Here is a 25,537-nt window from a genome sequence, read left to right on the forward strand (position 1 = left end):
CAAGTCACCAGCTCATGGGGCCCTCTGGGTGAGACAATTTTTAAAGTTGTTAAGGTCAGAGCCTGGTCCCTTGTAGTAGGTCCAGGGCATCCGTAGGGCAAGAAGACACAGTGAAAAGCATAGGAGAGAATAACTCAATGTGGCCATGGTGGGAAGAGGCGCAGAGGCAGCAGGCAAGTCCATCTTTGGGTTCCTGACAGAGAGAGGTCTTAATGGCCAAGCAGCCTAAGTCAAGGTGTGGTCATTTTGGATGATTCGGTCATGTCTGATGATCATTGCTGGCTCCAGTCTGTTCTGCAAGGTGGCCTGACAAGTTATCAGCACTTCAAAGAATCTCTTCCTCAAGACAAGCTCCTCCTCTGGCTTCAGCCCTTTCCTTCTTCCAGCATGAGGAACCCAAAGGGCAGGGTTCTTTAAACGGTTTCCATCCCTGCCGGACCAGCTACAAGGCTGCATTCAACTGGGTTGGACTCTGGTTTACATGACACGTGCATCTCTGTCTACAGCCTTTGTTGGCTTAGAGATGGTTGCCTCACTCCTTCCCCATTATGGGAGCCCTCCGGCACTTTCCCCAGGCTGGCTGGAGCTGGGCTCCACTCTTCTCAGCCCCTCAAGAGAGCAGCCGCCATTCTGCCTGCCAGAGTTGAGGGGCTGAGGAGAAGACTCTGAACCAAAATAGCTCTTTTCCATAAACAAAGCTGCTTTTCATTGGAGAGAATGTAAACAGGCAGATGTGTTAGGAGACCATGCCATCCGGCTGCGCTGCGGGGGAGGTGACAACCGGAGGGCTCTGAGCCTGAGCAGCCTGGCTGTCTGGGCTGTCTTATCCAGTAAGCTGGGCAGCCAGGGAGCCAGGGTCACCTGGGAGTTGGACATACAGCTGTCAGGGAAGTTGGGGTGCCCAGTTCTCAGAAACTGGGAACAGTTTCTTAGGGACCAAGGAGCAGCAACTTCTGGTCTTCCTGGTGCCCAGTGAGTGGCCCAGCATCTGGGAGAATGTTGTCCTTCTTGCTCCTGGTTCCAGCTCTCAGGTAGGGTCTGCTTTCCTGAGTTTCTAGCACATTCTGTCTGGTTTTTTTTTTTTTTTTTTTTTTTTTTTTTTTTTTTTTTTTGACAGGGTTTCATTAAGTAGTCCAGGCTATGCAGGCCAGCCTGACCTTGAACTTATCATCCTTTGAACTCAGTCTCTCAGGTAGTTAAGATTGCAGGCCAGTGTCACCAGGCCAAACTCCAGGCTTATTGATTTGTTTTGAGATGGGGTCTTATGTAGCCCAGTCTGGTCTTGAACTTCTGACCTTCCTGCCTCCATTTCCTGAATGCTGGGCTTACATGTGTTCTCTGCCATGCCTGGTTTATCTCCTCTTTCCTACAAGAGGCATACTTAGCCCCTACGCCCCAAGACTCCTGTTTTCTGTGCCGTTCACCCCTGATAGTCACTTGTTTCTCCGCTTTGTCCTTCCTGACCTTGCTCAGGTTTTTTCTAAAGTTCCATCCAGGGACCACAGTACACTTCCAACCTCCTAGCCCTCCTCCTGACCCGCTGCCCACCTGCACTGTCTGTTCCATAGCTGGGCCCTACTTCAGCCTCCTTCTGCCGAGGCTGCACAGCTGTGCCCTTTCAGACCACCTGGCATAGACAGTCTCCAAGATGCTTACCCACAGGAAGTGCTCTGAACTGTCAGTGGGGGTAACCATCCCCTCTGCTGGAGGCTGTTTGCCCAAGGCTATTTTCTTGTTCCGAGAGGTGGGGGTGGGCAGGGTCTCCTGTATTCAAGGCTGGTCCTGAACTCACTCTGTAGCCAAGGATGGCCTTGAACTTCTGATTCTCCTGTCTTCATCCCTTAAGTGCTGGGATACAGGCGTGTACCACCACATCTGGTGGATGAGGTCCTGGGGATGGAACCCAGGGCTTCAAGCATGCTACAGAGGCTCCACCCTCAGCTCCAAGGGATGTCTTTAGAATAATACTTCACCTTCAAACAAGACGAGCCAGGCCAGGTGTTCCAAAGATGTATAGCGGCTCAGTAGGGGAGAGGTTCTTGTGACTCATACCTAGGTTTCCCTTATAAGTATTTTTTTGTTTTTAAAGTGTATGTTTTTATTTTTTATTCTTTTAGTGTGGATGCATGTATAAGTGCAGGCATGCATGTGCTATGGAACTCATGTGGTGGTCAGGGGACAATTTTTGTTTTGAAAATTGGTTTTAATCAATTTTTAACCTCACCCCCCCACACACACACTCTGTCCCCGTGTGTGTGTGTGTGTGTGTGTGTGTGTGTGTGTGTGAGAGAGAGAGAGAGAGAGAGAGAGAGAGAGAGAGAGACAGAGAGAGAGAGACAGAGAGAGAGACAGAGAGAGAGAGAGAGAGAGAGAGAGAGAGAGAGAGAGAGGAGTATGTGTATGCATGTTTGTACATGTGTGAGTGTATGTGCACAAGGAGGCCTGAGCCGATGTCAGGAACTACCCTCCATCACTCTTCGACCTTATTCATTGCGGCAAGGCCTCTCAATCAAACTCAGAGCTCACAGATATGACTGGTCTTCCTAACCTGCTCTCTATGGGGATGCACTACTCTCTACTGTCTACAGGGAGGCCCCCACACCAAACTGAGCACTTACCTGGGCTCAGATCCTCCTCTTAAGCTGCATCCTTAGCCACCTCCCCAGTCCCCTCCCCTCTCCATGCCCCCTCCTTCTTTGAAGGCGGTGTCTCGTTTCTGCTGCTGTACTGTATACTCCAGGCTAGCTGGCCTATGACGTCTACCTTCTCTGTCTCATTTCCGCTAAGATTCCAAGTCCATGCTGCTGCAGTATCTGGCTTTTATGTGAGTTCCACAGATGCACCTTGGGTCATCAGACCTGTGCTGCAAGTTCCTTCATGGGCTGAACCATCTCCCTGGACCTATCATTTATTTCTAGGCAGGGTCTAATTAAGTTGCCCAGGCTAGCCTTGAAAAGTAACTGTGTAGCCCAAGTCTTGAACTTTTGTTCCTCCTCCTTCAGCTTCTCAGAAGCTGGGCTAATAGACCCATGCCGTCGTGCCTGGCTCACTGTGTCGTTTTCTCTCTGGAGCTGAATCAGTACCAAATTCCTTGCAATGCTTTACACTGGAAGGGACTTTATTAGAGACAAAGATGAATGTTGGAGATGGCGTTCATGGGACAGTGGCCAGTTAGGGTCACTATTGCTGCATGACCAAAGCAATCTGGAAAGAAACGGGTTTATTAGGCTTACCCTTCCACATTGCTGTTCATCACTGGAGGAAGTCAGGACAGGAACTCAAGCAGGGCAGGAACCTGGAGGCAGGAGCTGATGCAGAGGCCATGGGGGATGCTGCTTACTGGCTTGCTCCTCATGGCTTGCCTAGCCTGCCTTCTTATAAAAACCCAGGACCACCAGCCTAGGGATGGCACCACCCACAGTGGGCTGCCTGAGCCCTCCTCCATCAATCACTAATTAAGAAAATGCCCTACAGACTTTAGCTTGTATCAAGTTGACATAAAACTAGCCAGCACACCAGGGTCATGGTGAGCAACAGAGTAAACAAGTCACCATGTGTGAGCTGGCCAGGTTCAATTCCAGCCCCCACTGTGGCTCGTGGTGCCTCCTGAGTGGTCATCCAATCAGAGTTGCTGAGCTGCTAAATAAACTCTTGGCTTTAAGGCAGTAGTTCTCAGCCTCTGGGTCGAGACACTTTTGGGGGTCACATATTAGACATCCTGCATTATGATTCATAACAGTGGCAAAATTACAGTTATGAAGTAGCAGCAAAATAATGTTATGGTTCTGGGGGCACCACGACTTGAGGGACTGTATTAAAGGGCCACATTGTTAGGAACTCTGAGAACCACTGATCTAGAGGCTCCCTTGGGGAATGGACTAATTTTGGAGTTTACAGCTGGGCCATGAGACTGAGACTAAAAACTGAATTTGGGCCAAAAGAGGAAGAAAGTTCATCCTATCCCTAATGTGCTGTGCTATAGGAAGTAGTCTGTGAAGGAGCCACAGAAGGTTCTAGAATAAGATGAGACTTTCTCTCCTGCACTGATGCCTTATAATATTCATGTTTCACTTGCTCTGGGCTATGTCTGAAAGTGATGCTATTACGCCAGGGTTGAGGATGAGCCCAGGAGGTGAGCAAGTCTACTCCAGGGCAGAGTGTATCCATCACACCAAGACATCAGCTCCTGACTGGAGAAAGTAAGATGCTGGATTCCTTTGACCAGGGAAGGAATCAGGAACCCAGTGATGTGGACTGGAGGTACAGGTGTAGCACCCTTGCCTAGAATACCCAGTGAGAAGCTTGGGGCATGGCTCGCTGGTAGGGTACCTGCCTAGAATCTCTTAGTGAGGGTCTATGGGCTTCAGGCCATGGTAGTGTGTTTGTCTATCATCTACAAGGTTCAATCCCCAGGAACACACACACACACACACACACACAGTGGAAGAATGATTGGTATTGTCCCACCCAATGAAAGCTCTCCTGTCTTTCTCTTTCTCTCAGCCTAATTCCCAGCTTCAGTGAGGTGATCCCCCTCCCCACTTCCGTTTAGCTCCTCAACCAAATCTTGTGTCACAGCTGATCTGATTGGAGAATTCTGAGCCCAAGTGTAGTATGGCTTCCTATAGGAGGCTACGGGATTCTTACAGCCTTCTTCAAGGGTCCGTGCTTTGGAATATCCATCAAGACATGGTGGTGGCTGGCTCCAGGCACAAAGGTGCCCCAGTGGAGACCGACATACCTGCTTTCCTCCGAGAAAGTGGGACCAGGTCTGAGCCATGATTCACAACCTCTGCACCCATGAGGTCACTGGTGACCTCCTCCTCCACAGGGCTGGTGAAGGGACAAGCTAGCCCTCCTCCCCCCTGGCAGGCAGAAAGGTGGAGCCTGGTATCTGTACCCTCATCTAACTACCCCCAGAGGTAATTGCTCTGGATTTTCTCTGACACCCTGAGATTTCTCTCCAGGGCTGTTCATGGGCCGAGCCCTAAGGAGCTGGAGCCTGGAGACAGCTTGATTGCTAAACCCCGGACAGTTCCCCGTATCCCGCCACGACGTGCCCAAGCTTTGAGACAGTGTGAGTTTATGACGCGTCCCATTATGGCTCTTGCACAAACACAGAATGTTGAAATACCCAACGGATGAGGACACTGTTGAAATAACCTGTCGTCTCAGCACTTTCCCTGTCATTAGCCAGTCGTTCCAACCCTCAGAGCCTTTCCGGCAGGGAGGGGGGGCTGCACCGACCGCTGGATGGAGCTGGGGAGAGGCTTGGTGTGTCCAGCGCAGCAAGCTAGCAGGTAGTCTAGAGGCTGCCAGATGTGGTGTGGTGGTTCAGCCACACCATCCAAGTAAATCCAGAGGCTGAGGCAGAGGATGGCAAGTTTCAGGCCAGCCTGGGCAACTCAGTAAAAACCTGTCTCAAATTAAGAAGCATGACGGAGTGGTAGTGTGTGACATAGTGTTTACCTGATTTCTGTCAGTTAGGTGCTGGGGGCCAAGTTAAGTGGTGGGATAGCTGCCTGTGATCCCCAGGGGAGGGGCTATGGCTGTGGCTGGCGTTCAGTGATAAAATACGTGTGTGGAGTCTCCCAGAAGGGGCTGCAGGCATGGCTCAGCAGTAGAGTACTTGTCTAGCACCCGAAAGGTCTTGGATACAATACTTAGTACCTCCAAATGGGCTCAGTCCCTAGCAACTAAGAAGTACTGGACATTGAGGCCAAGGCCCTGGGCATGCTGGGTAAGTATGTGAACCTTGAGCCAAGGGCCCCAGCTTCTGTTTACTTTTTTGGAATAGAGACATTTGAAGTTTCTCAGGCTGATTTTGAGTTCTAATCCTCTTGCCTCAGCCTCCCAACTGTGGGGATTACAGAAATGTACCATATTACCTAGCTACATCCAGTATTTCTTTCTTGCCCACACTACATATTGGCTTATTGAAAACTGGGAAAAGAGCAATTTCTTCTGTATCCCCGACCCCCAGATTTTAAAGTCAACAGACAACGATGTTGCAGTCAAATGTGGGACAGTAACACCAGAAGACTGAGAATCGATGGGCTTTGCTTATCTCCACCATTGTCCTCTTTGGGTCCCAGAAAGGAGGCCTTGAATTTTCTCTATCTTGGTATGTTTGTTTGTGTGCTTGTTGGTCTAAAATTTTCTTTTATTCATTTGATTTTTAGACTTATTTATTTACTTATTTATCCTGTGTGTGTGCATGTGTGTATGTATGTATGTGTGTACATACATATGTAAGTATGTATATATGCCTGTGTATGTATGTGTGTGTATGTATGTATGTGTGTGTATGTATGTGTGTGTATGTATGTATGTGTGTGTATGTATGTATGTGTGTGTGTATGTGTGTATGTATGTATGCATGTGTGCTTGTGTGTTGGAAGCAGAAGGAAGTATGTGCACATGAGTATAGGTACCTTCAGAGGTCATAGGAATCAGATTCCTCTGGAGCTGGAATTCCAGGCTGGATGCTGGGAACTGGACTCAGGTCCTCTATAAGATCAGTGTGCACTCTTTAACACTGAGCTTTCTCTCACACCCAAGATCTATATTTAATTGTGTATGTGTGTGTGCATGGGGGAGGGGTTGGGGGAGGGTGTGTGCACATGAGTGCAGGTGCCCAGGAAGCCAGAAGAGAGCCTCTGATTCCCTGGATCTGGAATCATATAGGTGGCTCTGAACAATCAGGTGTGGGAGCTGGGAGCCAAACTCAGGTTCTCTGCAAGAGCAGCAAGAGCAGTGGTTCTTTTTTGTTGTTGTTGTTTTTTGTTTTGTTTTGTTTTTCAAGACAGGGTTTCTCTGTATAGCCCTGGCTGTCCTGGAACTCACTCTGTAGACCAGGCTGGCCTCGAACTCAGAAATCCACTTGCCTCTGCCTCCCAAGTACTGGGATTAAAGGCGTGCGCCACCACTGCCTGGCAAGAGCAGTGGTTCTTAACCACTGAGCCGTAAGTCCGGCCCAATGTTTAAGTTTTAAGTTTGAGACAGTCCAGCTAGAGAGATGGCTCTGAGGTCAAGAACACAGGCTGCTCTTTCAGAGGACCAGAGTTCCATCCCCAGCATCCATGTGGTGGCTCATAACTGGCTTCAAACCTAGCCCCAGGGAGATTCAATGACCTCTTCTGGCCTGTGTAGGCTAGGTGCACAGACATACATGCAGGCAAAATATACCAGCATTTGGGAGGGGAGGACAAGAGGATTGCAGCGAATTCAAAGCCAGCCTGAGCTACATATAGAAACTGTATTTCAGAAAAATATTCCCTCAACCAGTGTGGTGGCACATCCCTATAATCCTAGCTAGCACTCGGGAAGTAGAGGCAGGAGGATTGGGAGTTTGAGACAAGCTGTTGGCAATGGGAGAGCCCATATCAAAGGCAAAACAGCTGGGCCAGAAGTGGTTCATCAGTAAAGGCGACTGTTTCACAAGCCTAGAGACCTGAGTTCAATCTCTGGAGCCCCTGTAAGGGTGGATGGAGAGAACCAATTCTTTTTTTTTTTTTTTTTTTTGGTTTTTCGAGACAGGGTTTCTCTGTGTAGCCCTGGCTGTCCTGGAACTAACTCTGTAGACCAGGCTGGCCTCGAACTCAGAAATCCGCCTGCCTCTGCCTCCCAAGTGCTGGGATTAAAGGCGTGCACCACCACCGCCCGGCTTGAGAGAACCAATTCTACAAAGCTGTCCTCTGACCGTACAAGTATACCGTGATACACAAACACACACACACACAAATACACAACACACACACACCCCAACACACACAAATACATACACACACACACACAACACACACACACACCAACACACACAAATACATACACACACACACACAACACACACACACACCAACAGACACAAATACACACACATACACACACACCAACAGAACAGAACAGAAGCTCTATTGAAGACTGTATTTTGAGTCCAGAACCAGGTCTGCACTCACCAGGGCATCCCACCTCTGCCACCGGAGTGCTGGCACTCTGGGTCTTCAGCACTGTACCCTACTCATCCAGTATAGAATGGGACTGCTTTTATTTCTTTCTTCCCCCTCTACAAGTATTTCTTTAATGTAATCTTACAAATTTATCGACTTCCTTCGTTATTTTTGGCTTTTCTGGGTCAGTGTCTCAAGCAGGCTGACCTTGAACTCAATGCTGAGTTTGGCTTTCTAATTCCTGGGGTTCCTGATGTGCACAACCACACCTAGCTTTCTTAGAAGTATAATCTGCATTTTAACTTGCAAGAGATGTCTTTCTCTCCCCATTTGTTTATGTGTCCTGTTACTCAATTAAAATAATTTTAAAATGTATTTATTTTACATATATGAGTGTTTGGTCTGCAGGTGTGTCTGTTTGCTACATATGTGCCTGGTCCTCAAGAAGGCTGGGAGAAGGAGTCAGAGCCCCTGGAACTGGAGTCGCAGGCAGTGGAGTGACCTACCATGTAAGTACTGGGACCCAAACTTGGATCCTCTGGAAAAGCAGTCAGTGCTCTTAACTGCTGAGACATCTCTCCAGTTCCACTCAGTTTTTAAAAAAGACTTATTTATTTATATAATTTTAATGTGTATGTGAGTATGTCACTGTGTATATCATGGAGGTGCCGGGCAGTGGTGGCACACACCTTTAATCCCAGCACTTGGGAGTTGGGAGGTAGAGGCAGGCAGATTTCTGAGTTCAAGGCCAGCCTGGTCTACAGAGTGAGTTCCAGGACAGCCAGGGCTACACAGAGAAACCCTGACTCGAAAAAAAAAAAAAAAAAAAAAAAAAAAAAAAGATGTTCATGGAGGTCAGAGGTGTTGGATCTCCTGAAGCTGGAGTTACAGGTGATTATGGGATTCCAGATGTGACTTCTGGGAACTGAACTCAGGCCTCTAGAAGAGCATGGTGTGTGCTCTTAGCTGCTGAACCCTCTTCAGTCCCTTCAGTTATTTGTTTTTGTCTATATGTATAGCCCCCCTTTAGCCCCTTTTAAATGTTTTGTTTTATTTTCAGTGCTAGAGATAGAACGCAGAGCCTTGTGCATACTAGGCAGGGCTCTACCACTGAGCCACACCCCCAGCCCCTCACTGAGGGATTCTAGACAGGGGCTCTACCACTGAGCCACGCCCCCAGCCCCTCACTGGGGGATTCTAGGCAGGGGCTCTACCACTGAGCCACGCCCCCAGCCCCTCCCTGGGGGATTCTAGGCAGGGACTCTACCACTGAGCCACACCCCCAGCCCCTCACTGGGGGATTCTAGACAGGGGTTCTACCACTGAGCCACGCCCCCAGCCCCTCACTGGGGGATTCTAGGCAGGTGCTCTACCACTGAGCCACACCCCCAGCCCCTCACTGGGGGATTCTAGGCAGGGACTCTACCACTGAGCCACACCCCCAGCCCCTCACTGGGGGATTCTAGTAAGGGGCTCTACCACTGAGCCACGCTCCCAGCCCCTCACTGGGGGATTCTAGTAAGGGGCTCTACCACTGAGCCACGCCCCCAGCCCCTCACTGGGGGATTCTAGGCAGGGGCTCTACCACTGAGCCATGCTCCTAGTCTCACTACTTGCCTCTGTATTAGGCTGGAATCCCACGACCTGTTGCAAAGCCCCTCTAGGGACTGGCTCTGGCTCATCTATCTCGGTGCTCCCATTTGCTTCCCCTCTTCTGTTTCATCCCCAGTTTTCTCTGAACACCTCCTTCTCTAGAGACATTATTACTCCTGTCCTAGCTCACTCCTCCCTCCCCCAGCTCCCACACATAGGAAGTCACACTCTAAGCATCATTTCTTGTACCCTAAGGGCCTATCTGATGCATGTTGGGGATAGGGCACACCCTGTGGATTTTCCTTGGTGCTGGTAACTTGTCACCCATCTCTTGTGACTTGTGATAGTTACAGGTCTCTGTCTCCAACCCAGGGCTGTGAACTGCTCCAGGGCAGGAAGCCAATCTCAGCATTTTCTCAAACCTAGCACGCAGTAGGTCAATATTTATAGAATGAAGGAAGAGTCTCGTCCCAGGTCCATGAGTTTCCCGTACCCTGTTTGCCTACTGTGTGCACAGCTGCGTGCAGGTATTTGAGGGCCTGACTAGATGAGGGAAGGAAGACAAGTCTATGGTTGGGCTTGACAATAACCTGCTGGGTACCATACCTCTGCCTTCAGACTTTGGTTCATTCCATTCTATAGATAAGAATGGGGATTCTCAGAGAGAGAAGGTGATTTTCCCAGAGTCACACAGCAGCTGTTCCCAGAGCTAAAACGTATAGACAATCCTGTGAAATGCAGGAGTTTTCGCACCAGGTGGTCCCCAGTTCAGCCTCGTCATATCCAGCTGAGAAGTGAGCTCAAATGAACGAACACCTGCCCCAGATCTTGGTGGCTTTGCGTGACTTTTCATTGACAACACTGCTCCCAGACTCAGCCTCTTTGGGTGTTTCTTTTCCAACTAAAAGAGCAATAAAAGACTCCATAATTGGAAGACAAAGGCGTCTGCCTGCCCAGCCCGCCCTAAGGAGCAGACTGCCGGTAACTTGGGTGTGATCTCACCCAGTGATTCAGACTACAAAATTACAACCTTCCATGTACAGGTGTGTGCAAGCCGCCGGGCGGGTGGAGAGCGAGCCAACGCGCATTTAACACAGGCAGTAAAAGCCAGGCCTGTAATGGGAAGAGGCAATCGCTTACAGCCTAACTCTCTCCTAAGCTGCCTGCCCACCCCAGGGTGACGTTGCTGGAGTGCACAGCGCTCTACAGTTTGCATGGTGCTCCAGTGGTGTGCTTGGCTCAGGGAAGCTTACTTTCATATGGCAGCTCATGTGATAGCTGGGTAGGAGGGTGGGTGGATGACGATTCTACCTTGAGGTCAGCAGAACAGGCCACTGACCAGGAGAGGAGGCCCAAGAGATGTCTGACCATCTTGTCAGTGTCAGGAAGCCTTCTTAACTGAGGCAGGATACAGAATAGTCCCTTTTGTCTGAAGATTTCTTTGTATTCTTTTCAGTCATGGGTGTGTGTGTGTGTGTGTGTGTGTGTGTGTGGCATGTGCACGTGAATGCAGGTGTCACACAGGCCGGGGAGCCTTTGACAAACAGCACAGGAGCTGCAGTTAGAGAAGAGTGTGCGCTGCTGGAATGTGGGTGCTTGGAGTTAAACTCGGGGTATTTTGTAAGAGCACTACAGTTTGTCTCTTACAAACTGTAAGAACCGTCTCTCTAGCTCCCAGATGTATCCCTCTGACTTCATCTATCCCCACAGAAAAGCCAGAGCTGCCTGGACTTGGGGGTTGGGGGTGGGGTGGCTTCTCAGCCACTTGCCATGGTATCAACTAGGGGATGCTTGGGCTTAGAGACAAGCTCTGGCAGCTCAAGTTGAGCCCTCCTTGATGGCCTCTGTCCCCCTGCTTCCTCCTCCCACCATATCCAAGCATCCTCTCTTTAGGCAGTATCCCCTCAAGTGAGACACTTAGCATTAAACTTGAAAATATACAAAGGCCTGGGCTGGGCTCCCAAGAGACTTAACCTACACACAAGACACAAGACTGCGACCACAAGTCTTCCTAATGTGCAGATGCCCGATAGCTTCCGGAGCACTGGCCCCAAGACTGTGGATTTTCTTCTCATTTTCTTTCTTTCTTTCTTTCTTTCTTTCTTTCTTTCTTTCTTTCTTTCTTTTTTTTAGTGACCTACCTGGCATGAACTCTTACTGACTTCTGCCCCTAATTGAGGAGTCAGTTCCTATGAATCTGAGATGGTATTTAGGAATGAACAGATGACCAGATAAATACCAGATATGCATTTATGTTTATTGACATGGCGGGCCACTAATTTTAATATCATTATAGAAGCTTGAATATGTAATACACTCCTACGGTCGGACTCCACATCGCTATTAACACACAGACATTCACTGAAATCCCATTTCTGCTCGTCCACTGCTCCCTAGAGAAACAGTTAATTAGTTTCTTGTGTTTCCTTCCAGGATTTAGTTATGCAAATGAATATGGCAAGGTTTATTTGCATACATTGCTATTGTTCAGTTCCTTCTACCAAATACTGTGTTTGGGAAACCATTGGACATTGAGACCAACAGAGGTTCCTCCTCCTCTCTTTCCTCCTCCTTCCTCTCTTCCTCCTTCTTCCCCTCTCCCTCTTCCTCCTCATCCCCTCATCCCAGACAGCTGCATACTATTCCACAAAGCAGCTGGACCATACTCTCTCACACACATTTTTAAGATGACTGGGAGGTTGGCAGGTTTTGTTGTTGGCATGACTCGCAACTTCGATGAATAAGCTTGTTCCGACACTGCTCCTCACACGCTCAGGGGATGTCTTTGGAGCAGATTCCCACTAGTGGGATCGCCAGGTCCTGGAGTGAGCACGTCTGGAACTTTGATAAGAATTACCAAGTCATTTTTCATCTGGGACTGTTGTAGTGTTTTGCATTTCACCGGTGACATGAGAGAGCATCTCCTTCCCCACCCCATAGCCTGTGTTGTCATGTTTTTGGATTTATGCCTATCTGATAGGCAAGAAATGGTTTTTTGAGATAGTTTTAGTTCATCTTTCATTCTCTTAGGATTTTTTTGTTTGTTTGTTTGCTTGCTTGCTTAGCCTGTGAGGCAGGTGCTCTACCACTGAGCCACACCCCAGCCCCTCACTGGGGGATTCTAGGCAGGTGCTCTATCACTGAGCCACGCCCCCAGCCCCTCACTGGGGGATTCTAGGCAGGGGCTCTACCACTGAGCCACACCCCAGCCCCTCACTGGGGGATTCTAGGCAGGTGCTCTATCACTGAGCCACGCCCCCAGCCCCTCACTGGGGGATTCTAGGCAGGGGCTCTATCACTGAGCCATGCCCCCAGCCCCTCACTGGGGATTCTAGGCAGGGGCTCTGCCACTGGGCCACGCCCCCAGCCCCTCGGGTTTTTTTTTTCTCTCACTGTGAGTGAGCTTGATTCCTGTCCACATTTCTTTTCCTTGGAATATCATGGCCATTTTTCTCCCCACTCACTTTTCTACTGAACTAGAAGTCTTTTTTAAAAATAAATTTATTGCCGGGCAGTGGTGGCGCACGCCTTTAATCCCAGCACTCGGGAGGCAGAGGCAGGCGGATCTCTGAGTTGGAGGCCAGCCTGGTCTACAGAGTGGGTTCCAGGATGGCCAGGGCTACACAGAGAAACCCTGTCTCAAAAAAACCAAAAAATAAAATAAAATAAAAAATAAATTTATTATTATTACTGGTGTGTGTGTCTTTGGAAACCATGAAGCTCCTAAATCTGGAGTTATCAATAGTTTTAAGCTGCCTGATGTAGATGCTGGGAATGAAACTCTGTTCCTCCGAAAAATCGACAAGCATTCTTAGTCATCTCTCCAACTGTGTCTTAGGGTTTCGACTGTTTCAATAAACATCGTGACTAAAATCAACTTGAGGAAGAAAGGGTTTATCTTACACATCCTTGTCACAGGCCATGAAGGGAACTCAAGGCAGATATCTGGTGGCAGGAACTGGAGCAGAGGCGGTAGAAGGGTGCTGCTTACTGGCTTGCTCCCTTGTGCAATCATCAGGACGTTCATAAGACACCCACCCAGAGGTGGTACCTCCTCTAGTGAACTGGGCACACCCATATCAATTATCAATCAAAAAATGCCCCCATAGACATGTCCAAGGCCAACCTGGTGGGGGTCATTTTCTCAATTGAGGTGCCTTTTTCCTAAATGACTCTCGCATGTGTCAAGTTGACATAAAACTAGCAGGTCTTTTCTTCTTGACCCCTAGAAACTCTTTATATATGAGAGAGATGAGATTTTGCCTGTGGTCTGAGTTGGGAGGATCCTGTTCTCTGACTCCGCTCATGGTGCTCTTTGTCACGTAGAAGATTTACTGTTGTTGTTATCCTTACTATCTTAGTTGCTCATCTCTTCTGCCTTTAAGTTCTGAATCCTCACTAGACGGCTTCCCCCGCGCTGCTGTTAGAAAGGGGCTCGTTCATGATCTCTTCAGTTGCAATTCGTCAGTCTTCTGGTGAGGAACAGGCACGGTGTCTCTGTTGGCGTTTTCTTTTGACACAAGATCTTTTACTCAGTAACTCCTATTTACTCCAAACTCAAGGCAATCCTCCTGCCTTGGCTTCCAGAGTGATAGGATTATGTATTCAAGATCACTTTCTGTGTGTAGCTCTGGTTGTCCTGGAACTCACTCTGTAAACCAGCCTAGATTCAAACTCAAAGATCTGCATGCCTCTGCTTCTCGAGTGTATGTGTGCACGCACGTATGCACGCACTGTCCAGCATGCACATGTGTGTGTAGACATAAGCATGGGTGTGTGTACCAAGTGGAGATCAGAGAGAGGATTCTTCAGCCTTGTCTGAGGCAGTCTTCATTTTGTTTTCCACCTTGACACAATCTAGAATCACCTGGGGTCAGGGAACCTGGTTTGAGGAATTTCCTGTCAGGTTGGCTGTCAGCAAGCCTGTGTGGCACATTTTCTTGACGATTGCTGTTGAAGGGGCCAGCTCACTGTGGGCAGGCAGTGTCACCTCTGGGTAGTTGGTCCTTAGTTGTTTACGAAAGCAGGTTGAGCAGGCCGCTAAGCAGAGTTCCCCCATGGTTTCTGCTTCCGTTCCTGTCTACAGGTCCCTGCCCTGCCCTTCCTCAAGGATGGCGTATAAGCTGTAAACTGAAACAAACTCTTTCTTTCACAAATTGCTTTTGGCTAGTGTTTTACCACAGTAATAGACTACCTAGGACAGGCAGAGTCTTGTTCACTGATGCATATAGTGGGCTAGCCTGGCCCATGGCCTTCCAGGAGTCTCCTGTCTCCACCTCCTATCTCCCATAGGAAACAGGGATTCCAGATGTGAACTACCTTGTCTGTCTTTACTTGCGTCCTGGGGATTCAAATGCAGGCCTTCATTCTTGCCGAGCATGCTGTCCATTGACCGATCTCTCTGGTGCTTTCATTGTTGCTTCGTTTGACCCGAGATCTTGATATGTAGTCCAGGCTAGCCTCAAATATAAAGCCTTCCTACTTCAACCTCCTGAGAGAGCTGGAACTTTCAGGTATGCACAACCATGTTGAGAGATTTTGAAATTGTCCCACACTCTCACCAGCCTACCTCTCCCACAATGGAGCCACCAAGGCAAGAGTCACTGGGTCACCAGGTTGGTTGCAACCCAAACACCACTAATGGGTAGTGAGTGAAATGTTCCCTCCTCTGGGAAGCCTTCCGGTACCTCTCCTTACCCTCTGGGCAAAGCTGACAACTTGTTCGGCAGGCATTCACTAGGGTTCCAGAGCTGCGTCATCCCTGGTGACTGTCTTGGGCTTGGCTCTGCCTCCTCATGAATCAATCAACAAGTTTCTTACTCATTTATAGGGCAGTAATCTGGCTACAGCCAGGGCTGCCACGTGAAAAGTGTTTGGTTCTTGTAATGTGTCAATCAATCAATCTGTGGCTATGTTCTGGGTGTGTGTGGTGTGCATTGTTTATGTGTGTGCAGGTGTGGGATGCAAGTGTGTGTGTGTGTGTGTGTGTGTGTGTGTGCAGGTGTGGGATGCAAGTGTGTGTGTGTGTGCAGGTGTGCATGCATGTGTGCGTGTGTGCAGGTGTGCATACATGTGTGTGTGTGTATGCAGGTGTGCATGCATGTGTGTGTGTGTGTATGCATGTGTATGCCAGCACGCATGTGGTGTACTTGCAGAGACCAGAGTTCAAGCTTGAGTGTTGTTTGCAGGACAATCTCTACTTGGTTTTCAAGAGAGGGTCTCTAACTAGCCTGGAGCTCACTTATTAGTCTGGGCTGGTTGGCTGACATGCCCCAGGGACAACACTACCTGTGCCCTTTTGCCTAGCACTAGGATTCCAAACAGGTACCACAGTGCCCATCTTAAACATATATTTATGTAGATTCTGGAAAATGAACCCAAGTTCTCACTCTTGTAAGGCAATCCCTTTTCTTACTACTAAGCTATCACATACATACCGTTTTTAATGTTTGTTTGATTTATTTATTTATTTATTTATTTATTTATTTATATCAGGTTACCTAGCCTGGCCCTGAACTTGCAATGTAGCCAAGGATGACCTTGAACTCCTGATCCTCCAGCCTCCACTTCCTAAGTGCTGGGCTTACAGACTGCTCCACCACGGCCAGTCTCTGTGGTGCTGGGCTGGAAGTCATAGCATCCTGCATGGTGTAGTTAAGCATGGCTCTACCAGCTGAGCCGCGTCCCAGCCCGCCATAGCCATGTTCTGAGTTGCTCGGTGGGACTTGGCTCTAGGCCCCCTCTCTCTTCTCTGCTGTCCCTCTTCTTTTAGCCTTGAAGATGTGGGGACCAGGAGTCAGGCCTGCTCACCACCACTCAAAGGACTGAGTTCTGAGACTAAGCCTATGTAGGGGGCAGTGGAGTCGGCTCTCAGATCCAATGGATTCGTTCTGTGGGGGGTGCCCCTCTCTGTAGACTCCACAGGGACCTCGAAAAGCTCAGATGCATGGACTACACAGGAAGGCCAGAGTAACAAGGGTGGAATCCAGTTCATCATCGGTCAGCGCTATGAGATCAGTTAAGAGGTCTTGAGCGGTAATGAGCTCTCCGTCTTAGGAGGGGTGTGCAAGACTCAGATGGGGGCTTCTGTCTTTGATGGGTTCCGAGTACTATTTGCTTCTCCTCCTTTTTTTTTTTTTTTTTTTTTTTTTGACAGGGTCTTGAGCATCCCAGCCTGGCCTTAAGTTTGCTGTGTAGCCCCAGAATGATTCTGAACCCCCGATCTGATCTTCCTGCCTCTGGGTCTCTAGTATTGGCATTACAGGCTGTTCAACCATAGCCAGCTCTTTCTTCTGAGGCAGAGTCTCTTTGTGTAGCCCAGGCTGACCTCTGACTCATCACAATCTTCCTGCTTCAGCCTCTCAAGTGCTGGGATTATAGGCATGGGCCAGCAAACCTGTTTCTTGTTACTTTATTTGTTCTTTGAGAATCTTGAGGCAGAACTGAGGGTCAGACCCCGGGAGTCTGACTCAGGCCACGTAACCCAGATGCAAACATATCAAAGTGCAGACTCTGGAGCCCTTGAGACCTGGGTTTGCCTCCTGGTTCTGCTGCATGAGTGAGCTCTGTGTCCTTGGGCAAGTTACTCAACCTCTCTGAGTCCCAGCCCTTCTGTCCTGCCCTTACCAGCATGTGGCTGAGCCTGAATGAGATGATGGGTGTAAAGACTCATGTCTGGCATACCAAAAGTGCTCCCCGAACAGAGCTGCCACTGTCACTGGACCTTGCCTCCCTCCTGGTGCTTTATTTATGTTTATATTATTATTATTATTATTATTATTATTATTATTATTATTACTATTATTGCTTTTTCTAAGCAGGGTTTCTCTGTGTATAGCCCAGGCTGTCCTGGAACTCACAGAGATCCACCTGCCTCTGTCTCCAGGAGTGCTGGGATTAAAGGCATGTGCCACTACCACCCAGGGAGTTCTATCTTTTTATATATGTATATAAAACATATATAAAGTCACATATAAATATATACATATCATATATACACATCACATATACATATGTATGTATATATTTATGTATGTGTGTTTGTCTGTGTGAGCAGCTGTGTATGGGGGTAGATGCATAACTCTGTCTATATGGGTGCCCACATGTGCCTGTGTGTGGGATACATGCACGCATGTGCCTGTGTGGGGGACACATGCACACATGTGCCTGTGTGGGGGATACATGCCCGCATGTGCTTGTGTGTGGGATACATGCATGCATGTGCCTGTGTGGGGGACACATACACACATGTGCCTGTGTGTGTCAGAGGACAACCTTGACTGTTGTTTCTCCGGTGCCTTCCACTTTTGTTTGAAATGAGCCTTAAACTTAACCAAATAGGTTTGGCTAGCTGACCAGAGAGCTCCTGGGATCCTCCAGTCTCTGCTTCTTATCTCCCCATCCCTGGGGTTACAAGTGTACACCACTACACCTGTGTTTGTTGTTTTTACCTGGTCTCTGGGAATCCAAACTCAGGCCTTCATGCTTGTGAGGCAGGCATCTTACCCACTGGGCCGTCTCTCCAGCCTGACTTCCTTTCTCCTTCAGGGGCATAACTATTCCTCTGTCTCCATGTCTTCTGCCCCTATCCCATTAGAGCCAGATTGTAAAATCTCCCGGGGAAGGGAAGCTGGTGACATCTTTAGTGGCAACATTTGGGTGAAAAATTCATGACAATCAGTTACTCCAGGAAGACGGTGGAAAAATGAGCCATCAGCAAGGCTCAAGAACGAGGCCGTGTCTGGCTGCGAGTCCACAAATCTATTTTATGGGACCAGATCTATAGGCTAATAGGAGCTTATCGCAAACTCAAGAAAAAGTGTGCAATAACATGACACTCTTTTTTTTCTGCCTCTTGGCCTCACCAGGAGCCCTTCTGGAAACTACCATGCTGTGTCAGTGTCCAGGAGCCAGAGTCCCATGGTTGGGACAGCCAGCCAGCATGGCTAAGGATGAGAACTGGGGTAATTCAGAGCTAAGGCCAGGAGGATTGCAAGTTCAAAGCTAGCCTGGGTACATAAAGAGAGTCTGTCTTACCCACCTCCAAATATATACAGGCACACACATACATATACATGCATACATGCATACATGTGCTCACATACCCATGCATGTATCCACACATGTGCACATGCACACACACACATATTCATACATCTACCCATCTGTTTGTGCATGCACATATGTATGTATGCATGCATGGGTATGTGAACACATGTATGCGTGCATATGTGTGTGCAAAGAGACCATCCAGAAACAGGGGCTTAAATGAGACAAAAACCAATAAAGCAGTTGTATGAGTTACTCTTGCTTCACTGTAGCCAAACACCTGACAGAAACCACGGAAGGGTGTCTCAGTTTGCTCTCCTTTGCGATTATAGAACACCATAACTAAAAGGCAACTTGGAAGCAAGCCAGCAGTGGCGCAGTGGCTTAGGCGCCGGCCTGCAAAGGGCGAGCCTGTGTCCTTTGCGCTCTCTCTCTCTCTCTCTCTCTCTCTCTCTCTCTCTCTCTCTCGGATTCCGCTTTCCCTGTGTGACTCTGCCCAAGTCTCATGGGGGGGGGGGAGTTTGCCAGGCGGTGGTGGCGCACTCCTTTAATCCCAGCACTTGGGAGGCAGAGGCAGGCAGATTTCTGAGTTCGAGGCCAGCCTGGTCTACAGAGTGAGGACAACAGCCAGGACTACACAGAGAAACCCTGTCTGGGGGGGGGGGGAGTTTGTTTTAGCTTACAGCTGTACTACAGCATGAAGGGAAGTCAAAGCAGAAGCTCACAACAGGAACCTGGAGACAAGAGCTGATGCAGAGGCCATGGAGGAATGCTGCTTACTGGCTTGCTCTCCATGGCTTGCTCAGCCTAAGACCGCCTGCCCAGAGGTGGCAACTCTCCTAGTGAGCTAGGCCCTTCCACACCAACCATCAGTCGATACAGATGTAAAGCCACAGGCCAATGTGATGGAGGCATTGTCTAAGTCTGGTCTCTCTTCCCATCTTGTGCCGAGACGAGAAAAGAAAACTAGTCAGCATAACATGAAGTGTTTTGATTTATGCTTAGAAAGGAGACAGACACTGTGGGGGAAAATAGATCGTGGTTGTAGCACAAGGTAGCCTGCTCACACCTAAGTGGGATAGGACCAGAGAAAACTGGCAGGAAGCAGAGCCAAGCTATAATCCTCTGCTCACCTTCCCTTAGTGATCAACTTCCTCCCCAAACAGCACCTCTGCTGGAGGGGAGACTGAGCCTGGGGGTCAGAGGTGAGTGATGAGGAATTTCCCATTTAGACCATAACAGCAATCAACACCAATGGATAGGTGGACTCCATAAATAAAAGTCAGTCATGAATCAGCCTGTTCTAATTGCTGCGTGGCCCCGGGGCTGCTCGCCTGATAATTGGATGTCTGAGTTCCTAGTAGGCAAAGCAAAGGGACTCGACTGGTCTTTGCACCTAAACATTCATGAGGGGACCATGCTGTGGTTGATGGAAGTTGACAGTTTCCAGGGACTTAGTCCAGGAAAAAGAGGCCTTTGGGGGCCTCCCCATAGGTGAGCACCAGGGTCGATGGTGGGTAGTGTTCTCGGTGAGACTTGTACTGGCTGGTTTTGTGTGTCAACTTGACACAAACTAGAGTCATCAGAGAGGAAGGAGCCTCAGTTGAGGAAATGCCTCCATGAGATCCAGGTGTAATGCGTTTTCTCAATTAATGATCAATGGGGGAGGGCCAGCCCGTTGTGGGTGGGGCCATCCATAGGTGGGGAATCCTTCATCTTTCTTAAAACAGCCACGATGAGCAAAGCAGTCAGCAGCACCCCTCCATGGCCTCTGCATCAGCTCCTGCCTCCAGGTTCCTGTTCTGCTTGAGTTCCTGTCCTGACTTCCTTTGGTGATGAACAGTGATGCCGAAGTGTAAGCCAAATGGACCCTTTCCTCCCCAAGTTTTTTTTTTGGTCATGGTGTTCTGTTGCAGCAATAGAAACCCTCACTAAGACACTACTCAAGTCAAACCATAAATGTTAACAATGTAAGAGCCAAAATGATTTTTAAATCAACTTAGATACAGTGTCTAAGTCACCGAAGTGTTTAGGGAGATGATGGGAAGGAATTTTGAACTCAGAGAACAGCTTTCCCAGGCTTGAGGAGGACACCAGAGAGAAAAAGACTAGATCTTGAGCTGACATTTTGTCCCAAGGTACAACCCATGTCACTGAGACCATTGTTACACAGCCCCTCCCCTCCGCCCCCCCCTCCCCCCCCCCCCCCCCCCCCCCCCCGGACTCAGCAGAAGCTGGTTGCTGAAAGAGCTGACTGTCCCTTGTTTGACTCTAGGCCACTAGCCTGAGCTCTCATTTGCATATTCTGTTTGCCCTAGAGGGACCCCGTTTCCCATGAACCCTGTTCTCTGGCTAACGCTCAAGCTAACAGTTCTGAGATCCCTTTGCTCTTAAGCCTTTGCTGACCTCTGGTTGAGTCAGACTCTCTCCGTGTGGCCCAAAGCATCCTTCTAGCCCTGTGGTATGTTATATGGCTCTGGGCTACAACGGCCTATGTCCTTGCCTGCACGTATGTTCTATCACATAAGGGCCAGCAGCCATGTTGACTTAGGTCCCAGAATGCCTCTGGACTACTACTTAATAGGTAGTGCCTATTACCTGGGTACTGCTGTTTTGTAGTTTTTACTGGTGCCCTCAGAGACCAGGAGAGTATATCAGATCTCCTGGAGCTGGGATTACAGATGGTTGTGAGCCAACCTGATGTTGGTGATGGGGACCAAACTCAGGTCCTCTGAAAGAGCAGCATGTGCTCTTAACCACCAAGATCTTATGCCACACGCCCGCCAGGGCATTTTTTGAATAAATGAAAGAGTGAGTGATTTACCTTCTCTTAAGCATTCATACATGACAATTACCAGACCCAATTTGACACATCAAAAACCCTGGCCTTCATGATGGCTAGCTTTGTCAACTGGGAAGCCTCAATGAAGGATTGTCTTCTTTGGGTTGGCCGGTAAGCATGCCCATGAGGGATTATCTTAATTAAAATAACTAATGTGGACACTGTGGGTGGCACCATCCCTTCCACAGGGGTTCATGAACTGTACAAGAGCAGGGAAACCCAGGTAAGCACAGCAGGCCGGCGAGTGAGCGAGCAAGCACACGTTCCTTTCTCTCTGCTCTTGACTGTGGACGTGATGTGACTAGTTGTTTGAAGTTCTTTGGACAGAGCAGCCTGAACAGGTGGTGGTGGGGAGGATAGGTTCTTCTCTCTGGGTACCCCAAAAAGCTGGAACTCCCACATAACAAACAGGTAAATTAGCAGACAGACTATAGAGACAAGAAAGTACTGTTTAGGGTTCATTTTAATTCCTGGGTTTTTCTTTTAATTAAAAATGTGTGTGTGTGTGTGTGTGTGTGTGTGTATCAGAGTGCATATGGAGGCCCCAAAGTTGATGTCAGATGTCTAGGTGTCTTCCGTTGTCTGTTGTTCATCGAGGCAGGATCTTTCACCGAGCTCAGAGCTCCCTGATTTGGGCTTGTCCAGCTAGCAAGCTTGTCCATGGAACTCCGTCTTTGTCTACTGAGTGCCGTGTTCACAGGTGCTCACCAGGCTTCCCTGCTTTGATGTAGGTTCTAGGAGTCTGAGCTCCTGTCTCCATACCTGCACAACAGGCATTTTACCTATCAAGACTTTTCCTCTATCTCTCCTCCCTCTTCTTTTCCCTCCTTTTATTCTTAAAAAAAAGTTTTTTTTTGGTTTTTCGAGACAGGGTTTCTCTGTGTAGCCCTGGCTGTCCTGGAACTCACTCTGTAGACCAGGCTGGCCTTGAACTCAGAAATCTGCTTGCCTCTGCCTCCCGAGTGCTGGGATTAAAGGTGTGCGCCACCACTGCCCGGAAAAAAAAGTTTTAAAGATGTATTTTATTATTTTACATGCATGCTTATCTGTGTACCGTGTGAATATCTAGTGCCTAAGGAGGCCAGAAGTCAGCATTGAGTCTTCTGGAACTGGAGTTACACCATTGTAAGTTGCCATGTGGGTGCTGGGAATTGAACCCAGGATCTCTGGAAGGACAACTAGCAAACTTGTTCTTAACTCCTGAGCCGCCTCTCAAGCCCCTTTCCTTTCTTATGTAGCCCATGCTGGCCTTGAACTCACTAACTACACAGTAGAAGCTAGCCTGAATTCCTCCTCCTGCCCCTGTCTATGTAGTGAGGGATCACAGACCTGTGACCACCATTCCTAGCCATGTTTTGCTTCTTATGTTTTCAAATGTAAGAAAATTTCAAATGAAAGAAAATACAAGCTGGATGTCAGAGCATGATGTACCTATAATTTTAGAGGCAGGAGGATGAAGGGTTTAGGGCCAGCCTGGGCTACAGGGTAAGACGGTTTTGGGGTGGGGAAGGAGTGGAGTTGAGTGGAAAAAACAGAGGGAACGGAAACTTTGCCTTGAGCTTAGAGTACCTTCTAAGCCTGGGTTCTGAGTGGTTAAGGATCAGGCTTGGGTTGAAAGTTGTACTAGTACGTGGGCCCTGGCCACTCTATCGATTCATCTGATGGGTAAGGAGAATGCTGACTTCCAGGGGCAAGGAGACACAGAGTATAGGTTTGGCTGAAATAAAAATGTTTGGCTAGATGACACCTCTAATCCTAGCACTCAGGAGGCTGCAGCAGAAGAACCATGTTTCAGGTCTGTCTAGACTTCAGGTAAGTTGGAGGTTGAACTTGAATCACACTTTTATTTGAATTAATTGATTAATTTTATAGCAGTCATCTCGTGTAAGCAAGTTGCACATCCCTTTTGCAGTTACACACAGCTCAGCAGAGCCTTTCCCTCTTCGGGCGTAGCCTGGGTCTGAATTAGATCAATTGTATACTGGTGTCACCTGAATCTCACTTGGTCACTTGGGGCTGCCTGGGACCTGGTGGAGTGATTTATGGGGACTTCAAGCTTCCTGTTGTGATCTGTCTATGCTGAACCCCAGAAACCACCAACCTTTGAACAAATGGTCTCTGAGAGACTCCACCAAGAAGTTTTAAGTTAATTTTTAATTTTTTTTGAGACAGGGTTTCTCTGTGTAGTCCTGGCTATCCTGGAACTCACTCTGTAGACCAGGCTGGCCCTAATTCAGAGATCCGCCTGCCTCTGCCTCCCAAGTGCTGGGATTAAAGGCATGTGCCACCACACCTGGCTCAAGAAGAGTCTTAAAATATTGTCTCATCCAGGGATGCTTTGGCACCAGACACCCATGTGGCAGATGCCAAGGTGGTTGGCAGCTGGGACAGGCGCCTTTTTCAGGCTTCTAAAGGGAAAGAAGAGGAGAGCAAGGGAGCAGAGAAGTCAGCTGTCTTGAGATACACGCTGGGTAACCTGGCACCCGAGGGCCTGGCCTCGGGGGCTGGCTAGCTTTGTGGCTGTTCTGGCTGGTTTGTGGGGTGAGGAGGAGGAAGATGCTGCCTCTCTTGGTAAATGATTAGTGCCCTGCACTGAGAAAAGAAAGGAAGGGGAAAAGGGAGGGAGCAGGAGGAGGGAGCTGATGTGTACCCTGGGTGGTCCTCACAGTGGGAAGGCGGCCTCTCTGTTTATGTCTCTCCGCCCCTCCACTCTGCTGCTCAGCCAGGCCAGCCCACCCTCGTATGGACGAAGCTCTAAGCAGGACCCAGAGCTGCCCAGGGGCAAGGACAGAGACTCTTAAGGCCAGTGCAGAACTCACTCCTGCCCCTGGGCCTTCCTGGTGTTTTCTTCTGAATCTGCCCTGTGCCCTAGGACTCTCAGCCTGAGCCCATGGATTTCCAGACTCCTGCAGGGCATCAGGAGGCTGCCTGAGCTGACCCAGCCTGACCGGGTCCTGCTGACCCAGCTCCGCTGACCTCTACACACACAGGGACATTCATCACTGCTGCCATTGCAGTCTGTCTGTTACTCAAAGCTAACATGGCAGGGTGACAGATAGGGCCTATCCCCAGGGGTAAGTTAGCATTTGATACATGCTAAAGGTGCCATCTGGACTATTCTAAGGAGTGTATGTGTGCATGAATACATATGTGCATATATGTATTTTCATAATTTTAGTCTTCTTTCCCTCCCCCTCCCCTTTCTTTCACTCCACCTCACACTGTGTGTAGTCTCTGCTGTGTGATGTTCTATCAGTCACTTGACCTCTCTGAGCCAGTGAGGTTCCCCTCATGAGATGAGATGAAATGAAACCTACCTCTCTTAGGGTAGGTTTCATCCCCTACCCTAAAGGCCTTTCTAATCTCAGTTGACTGATGTCAACTGAATGTGTCCAACACGTCACAGGCTTTTCCAAGATCCAGTTATCATGGTTCAGTCTTTGCCCCAGAGCCTGTCACTGACAACTGGCCAAGCTAAGGACTAGGGGACGTCCTGAGGGCACAGTACTTTGTGGCCCAGGACTTCCTACTATAGAAGGTCCCGCTGAAGCCTTTACTTGGGAGTCAGTCCTGAAAACCTTCCTGGAGGAAGGGATGCTGGACGGGTCCTACGGTGAGAAGCAGTAAATTAAAACTGCTCCCTTGGATGGGGTTGGCACAGTGGTGGACCTGGGCTTCTGACCCTTTACTTTGGGCCTGGTGGAGACCCTGGGTCTTCCCATCCCCCTGTGGGCTTTGAAACCGTCGCCCCCAAACCGAGAGGGTAAAGGTAGATGCCAGACTGCTGTCCCAGGGGAATTGAAAGAGGGAAACTGAGTCATTATTGCTTACTGAACTTTAATCTCACCATAAGCTCAGGCTACCCTTAAAATCCAATTTCTGCCCACTTCAGCCTCCCAAGTGCTAGGATTATAGTCGCCAGCTGCCACCATGCCTGGTTGTATCAATCGCACTTTTAATTTAATTAACTCACTAATTTTTTTGTGCTGCAAAAAGGATCCAGGGCTTTGCAGGTGCTCTGCTTGTCGAGCCAGGCTCCTAGCCCCTCACTGGGTGAGCGGCTCTATCAGTGAGCCAGTGAGCCCCGTCCTGACCCTGCCTCTGT

General features: G+C 48.9%; 1 long non-coding RNA gene across 1 annotated transcript in view; it reads left to right on the forward strand.

The window, feature by feature from the left end:
• Positions 1 to 588: 588 nt before the first annotated feature.
• LOC143437475 (uncharacterized) overlaps positions 589 to 25,537 on the forward strand; it is a 29,597-nt gene continuing 4,648 nt past the window's right edge. Inside the window, exons 1-2 of the long non-coding RNA XR_013106928.1 lie at positions 589 to 1,031; positions 8,358 to 8,458. This is a non-coding gene — a long non-coding RNA (uncharacterized LOC143437475). The remainder of the gene's footprint in view (positions 1,032 to 8,357; positions 8,459 to 25,537) is intronic.

The sequence above is a fragment of the Arvicanthis niloticus genome, chromosome 24 (assembly GCF_011762505.2).
Source record: "Arvicanthis niloticus isolate mArvNil1 chromosome 24, mArvNil1.pat.X, whole genome shotgun sequence".
Taxonomy (NCBI): domain Eukaryota; kingdom Metazoa; phylum Chordata; class Mammalia; order Rodentia; family Muridae; genus Arvicanthis; species Arvicanthis niloticus.